Source organism: Bubalus kerabau, chromosome 1, assembly GCF_029407905.1.
Source record: "Bubalus kerabau isolate K-KA32 ecotype Philippines breed swamp buffalo chromosome 1, PCC_UOA_SB_1v2, whole genome shotgun sequence".
NCBI lineage: Eukaryota > Metazoa > Chordata > Mammalia > Artiodactyla > Bovidae > Bubalus > Bubalus kerabau.
In genome coordinates, this window is record NC_073624.1 from 62,203,964 (window position 1) to 62,209,976 (window position 6,013).

Below are 6,013 nucleotides of genomic sequence, written 5' to 3' on the forward strand. Positions count from 1 at the left end.
TGACATGCTTTGGAAGGGCCGTTCGAGTCCTGCTTTTATAAGGAATGTCTTGCCTTCCCTGCATTGATCCGTCCCGGCACTTGCCAGCACCTGCTGCCATTTAGAGACACTTAAACGACTTTTAAATACCAGCTTCCTAAACCTTTCCCTCTGGTCTTCGGGGAAGGATTGCTAATAGGCTAAACTTACTTGGGACGCGTAAAGAAACGTGTAACATAGGAAGAAAAAAATGACTGCTCAAGTTTGAGACAGGACTCGCTCTCTCCCCTTACCCCTGCAATAAAAAAAGAAAGTGAAACATGGTAATTGTTTAAATTGCAAGTTTGAGTTGTTAATTCTTCGGGTAACTGGATAATTTTTTGCAGTCTTAATTATGAAGTTAAAAAATAAGTTTTTAAAGAGCAGCTTTATCCTCAAGTACCTTTCACCATTTTTAAGCCTTAATTGTCAAATACTGCGAGTAACGGGGGTGGGGGTGGGGTTGTAAGATTAGCATAGAAATATGACTTTAAGACTTTCAGGCCAGGTCCGTGAGCTTGAATTCCTTATGATTAGATCTTTAGTCAGTTCTGAACCCAGCTTCAGAATCTGCTTAAGAATGTAAATCAGAAGTTTATTCAGGAAAGCAAATTATCACATATGTTTTTGTCAGGTTTTATATTTTCTGTGCATCTTTCCCCCCTCAATGTGTGCACCAAAGACTAAAGTTAATTTATCTGTGAAAACCTGCATCGTTGTCCATATTCTTCTCTTCACACCCAAACTGGTGTTCAGCTCATATCCTCTATTTCATTTTTCTCTTTCACGTGATACAACAGCTACTCCACCTGACACCTCTCCTGATGAGTCTGCACTTGCACTTCATCTCCTTCCTGCAATGACTGTTTTCTATCCCAGCCTCATATCAAAACTTCCACTGGGGGAGAGGTTATAAGGAATCCTGAGCACAAGCCTGAGAAAGCCATATTCCTGATTGCATTGTCCATGGTGAATATTGAAAATCTGCTTATTTCTCACATGATATTAGAGAACATGAATTCTCTGTCATGGGTTTATATAAATTGTGGGTTAATTGTCCACTGTTCTCCAACATGAAGAACAGGAGAATGTGATCTGAAGTGGCCTGAGCCTGCAATGGAGGAGACCTGGGATCAATCCCTGAGTGGGGAAGATCCCCTGGAGAACAAAATGGCTACCCACTCCAGTATTCCTGCCTGGAGAATTTCATGGACAGAGGAGCCTGGCAGGCTACAGTCCGTGGGGTCGCAAAGAGTTGGACATGACTGACCAACTTTCACACTTTCAGAAAGACTAATAAAGACCTACTGTATACCACAGGGAATTCTACTCAATACTCTGTAATGACCTGTAAGGGAAAAGAATCTAAAAAAATGGATGTATGTATAATTGATTTTTTTTTGCTGTATATCTGAAACTAACACAACATTGTAAATCAACTATACTCTAGTAAAAGTTTTGTAAAAATACATTAAAAAAGGGTGTTGGTTAAAGAGGATTGTGTTAAAATGCCTGGGCAATACAGAAAATGGATTTAATAGAAAAAAGTACCCCCCACTAACTATCAGAGGATCTAAATTCTAGCACTGGCTGCCAGTATATGATTTTGGACACACAATCCTTTCCTTTCATTCTTTTTTTTTTTTACAGTCAGACAACTGACTAGACTAGTTCCTTCAAACTGTGATATTCCATGACTCAGTTTTCTCAGTGAGAGTGGAGATATTAACCCCTTTTCCCCTGGGCCCACAAGGATGTAGCAGCTGGGATTTCTGATGGGTGGAACAGCTTGTATAGATGAGCACAACTGGGATCTGGGAGCATTGTGGGACTCCAGTGGCTGAACTCCAGTTAACAAGCCATGGAATTACCACACCTTTAATCCCTTTTTCCGAAATGCTGCATTGGCTCTGCCTTCCACACCCTGCCCCTCTAACCACTCAGGAGGTTGAGCAGGTGGAGCCCCGACAGATGCTGGCAGAAATAAGGGGAGGACAGAGACCAGAGGAAGCTTTTGTTCCCAGGGCTAATAATAGAATCTTCCGCAAATGACTGATTCACCTTCCCAGTTCTTCAGAATCTTGCCAGGGAGGGAAAAGGGAGACAGACTACTTTTCCTCCCTCTCCGATATTGCCTCTGGTACAGATCCATGGGTTATTCCAAGCTCCCTGGCCTGAGGGAACAGCGCCCCAGGAAGCAGTTAGGGAACAGAGAAGCTTATCCCTGCATACCCTGCCTCCAGAATCCTGTCCCCACCTCCCTCCAGATGAGCTCTCTAAAAGTCTTGTTATTCACTGGGGCTTCCCTCATAGTTTAGCTGGTAAAGAATCCTCCTGCAACTCAGGAGACCCGGGGTTCAATTCCTGGGTTGGGCGGATCCCCTGGAGAAGGGATAGGCTACCCACTCCAGTATTCTTGGGCTTCCTTTGTGGCTCAACTGGTAATGCACCTGCAAGTGGGAGACCTGGGTTCGATCCCTGAGTTGGGAAGAGCCCCTGGAGAAGGGAAAGGCTACCCACTCCAGTATTCTGGCCTGGAGAATTCCATGAACTAAGTCCATGGGGTCACAAAGAGTCAGACACGACTGAGCGACTTTCACTTTCACTTTCATTCCTGCGTCTAATAGTGGGTTGTCTGGTTCTGCAGTCCCAAGTTATTCCTTCCATGATGGGGTCATATAGGCTGTTAGCCTCTCAAACTCTTTAAATGAAATAATCTCAGATACTTCCGGTCTCCTTGATCACGATGGCTTTAAAGTTCCCCTCAGCTTTGGTGCAGTGGTAAAGAATCGGCCTGCCAATGTAGGAGATGCAAGAGATGCCAGTTGGATCCCTGGGTCAGGAAGATCCCCTGGAGTAGAAAATGGCAATCTGCTCTAGTATTCTTGCCTGGAAAATCCCATGGACAGAGGAGCCTGGTAAGCTACATCTGTGGGGTCACAGAGTTGGATATGACTAAACCACTGGGCCTTCCTACAGGTTGACTCAACTTTGGATGGGTATCTTCCAGACTCTAGGTTCTGACTTCTCTTTTCTTTGAGCATTTATTTTAGAAAGCTTGCTATTGTAAATCTTGTCTCTGTCCATTTGAGATGTAAATCTTCTCTCAGCTTCATTCCACTTTTACAGCCCTGGAAAGTCTTTCTCTATGACCAAAGAGTCATTTCTCTGAAATGTAAATATTGAGGAAAATATCACCCAGTTTCCGGGAGGGTAAGATCCTGACTTAGGGGTGAGGGGGAGGAAGGCTAGTCCCAAGTTGCAAAACTACCTCCTTCAAGAAGATACCAGAAAGTTTACTTTTCCTTTAGTGTATAGTGTAGTGTGTTAGTTGCTCAGTTGTGTCTGACTCTTTGCAATCCCATGGACTGTAGCCTGCCAGGCTCCTCTGTCCATGGGATTCTCCAGGCAAGAATACTGGAGTGGGTTGCCATCTGCTTCTCCAGGGGACTTTTCCTTTGGGTAAGGCCAATTAGCAAACACTGATGGTCTAAGATGCCTGCCACTCCATCTCTTAAAAAGTCTTCAGCCCTTTGTTTCCACCTAGCTGGGCAACGAGACTGGTCTATTACCAGCAATAGTATCTAAATAAAATAGAGCTCTGTTTGCTTGTCATATCTGGTATGATTTTTTTCCTTTAACACTTATGGTTATGTTTTCTTTTGAATCCCTCTTTCCTGGTCTTTGTTATCTTGCAGTGTATTAGGCAATCAAGTGATACATCACTGTAAACCTCTGTGTGTGTGTGTGTGTGTGTGTGTGTGTGTATGTGTGTGTGAGACCTCTCTCACTAGACTGAAATTTTCTTTGGGAAGAATACTCTCTACTGTATATTGCCTGGGAGAGCCCTGTCAGTGCTCAGGCTCTGTTTACTGATGAAACACTTTATGTCTTATACAAACCACAATTGTTAATTCTCTTTTAAAAATGCCAAGGTTTAAAAAACATATTTTTACTTACTTCACTTGGTATGTGAAGTAAGTCAGAAAGAGAAAAACAGGGGACTTCTCCAGTAGTCCAGTGGTTAAGAATCCGCCTGCCAATGCTGGAGACATGGTTAGATCCCTGGTCCAGGAAGATCCCACATGCTGAGAGGCAATTAAGCCTGTGAGTCACAACTACTGAAGCCCACGTATCCTAGACCCTATGCTCTGCAACAAGAGAAGCCGCCACAATGAGAAGCCCACACACCAAAACTAGAGAGTAGCCCCACTTGCCACAACAAGAGAAAGCCCAAGTGTAGCAACAAAGACCAATGCAACAAATAAATATCCTTTAACAAAAGAGAAAAACAAATATCCTATAGTAATGCATGTATGTGGAATCTAGAAAAATGGTACAGATGAACCCATTTATAGTGTAGGAATAGAGTCACAGTCATAGAGAATGGACATGTAGACCCAAGGCAGGGAGGGGCAGTGCCATGAATTGGGAGGTTGGGATTGCCATGTGCACTGGCATGTGTAAAACAGATAGCTAGTGGGAACCTTCTGTATAGCACAGGGAGCTCTGTAGTGACCTAGAGGGGTGAGATGGTGGGGGCGGGGTGGGAGGGAGTTTCAAGAGGGAGGGGATACATGTCTACATGTAGCCGATGTACTGTACAGTAGAGACTAACACAACATTGTAAAGCAACTATATTCCAATTGAAAAAATAAATATTTTTATTTGTATTGTTTTCTGCCAGCAAAAAATACTGCACATTTTTTGCAATGGCCAAGAGGAGGGATTCTGAATCCCACTCATCTCTTTTCCTATGAAGATCCAAAATTTGGGATACAGGTGGAAGCTGGTTTTTGGGCGGGGGGAGGCTCCAAGCAGATCTCCTCAGATGGGGCCTCAAGAAGAAAAACAAAATAGGAATAAAACAACCATATGACCCAGGAATCCCACTACTGTGCATATACCTGAGAAAACCACAACTAAAAAAGATACATGTACCCCAATGTTCACTGCAGCACTATTTACAATAGCCAGGACATAGAAGCAACCTAGATGTCCCATTGACAGGTGAATGGATAAAGAAGATATATATATATATAGTACATATTTACAATGGAGTATTGCTGCTGCTGCTGCTAAGTCGCTTCAGTCGTGTCCGACTCTCTGCGACCCCATAGATGGCAGCCCACCAGGCTCCCCCGTCCCTGGGATTCTCCAGGCAAGAACACTGGAGTGGGTTGCCATTTCCTTCTCCAATTCATGAAAGTGAAAAGTGAAAGTGAAGTCGCTCAGTCGTGCCCCACTCTTAGCGACCCCATGGACTGCAGCCACCAGGCTCCTCCGTCCATGGGATTTTCCAGGCAAGAGTACTGGAGTGAGGTCCCATTGCCTTCTCCACAATGGAGTATTACTCAGCCATAAAAGGAACAAATTTGAGTCAGTTGTAGTGAGGTGGATGAACCTAGAGCCTCTTATAAAGAGTGAATTAAATCAGAAAGAGAAAAACAAATATAGTATATTAACATGTATATATGGAATCTAGAAAAATAGTACTGAGGAACATATTTACAGAGAACAAATGGAGATGCAGAGTAGAGAATGGGCTGGTGGACACAGGGAAGGGCAGGGCAGGACAAACTGAGAAAGTAGCATATATACATATGCATATATATGTATATGCATATACACACTATCATGTATGAAATAGAATACTAGAGGGAAGCTGCTGTATAATATAGGGAGCCCAGCCTGGTGCTCTGTGATGACCTAGAGGAGTGGAATGGAGTGGGGGAGGATAAAGAGGGAGGGGATATATATATATAAAATTATGACTAGTTTTCATTGATGTACGGCAGAGAACACCACAACACTGTGAAGCAATTATCCTCCAATTAAATAAACTAAAAATAAACAAGAAGAAAAACAGGACATTGGTACGGTGGAAGACTTCCTGGAATTTAACTGGGAGCACAGAGGGATGAGTAGAGGCTCTGAGGGAATCCCACTGTAGATTGCACCAAGGTTTCAGAGCCTGAAAGTGGGAATTGTCTTT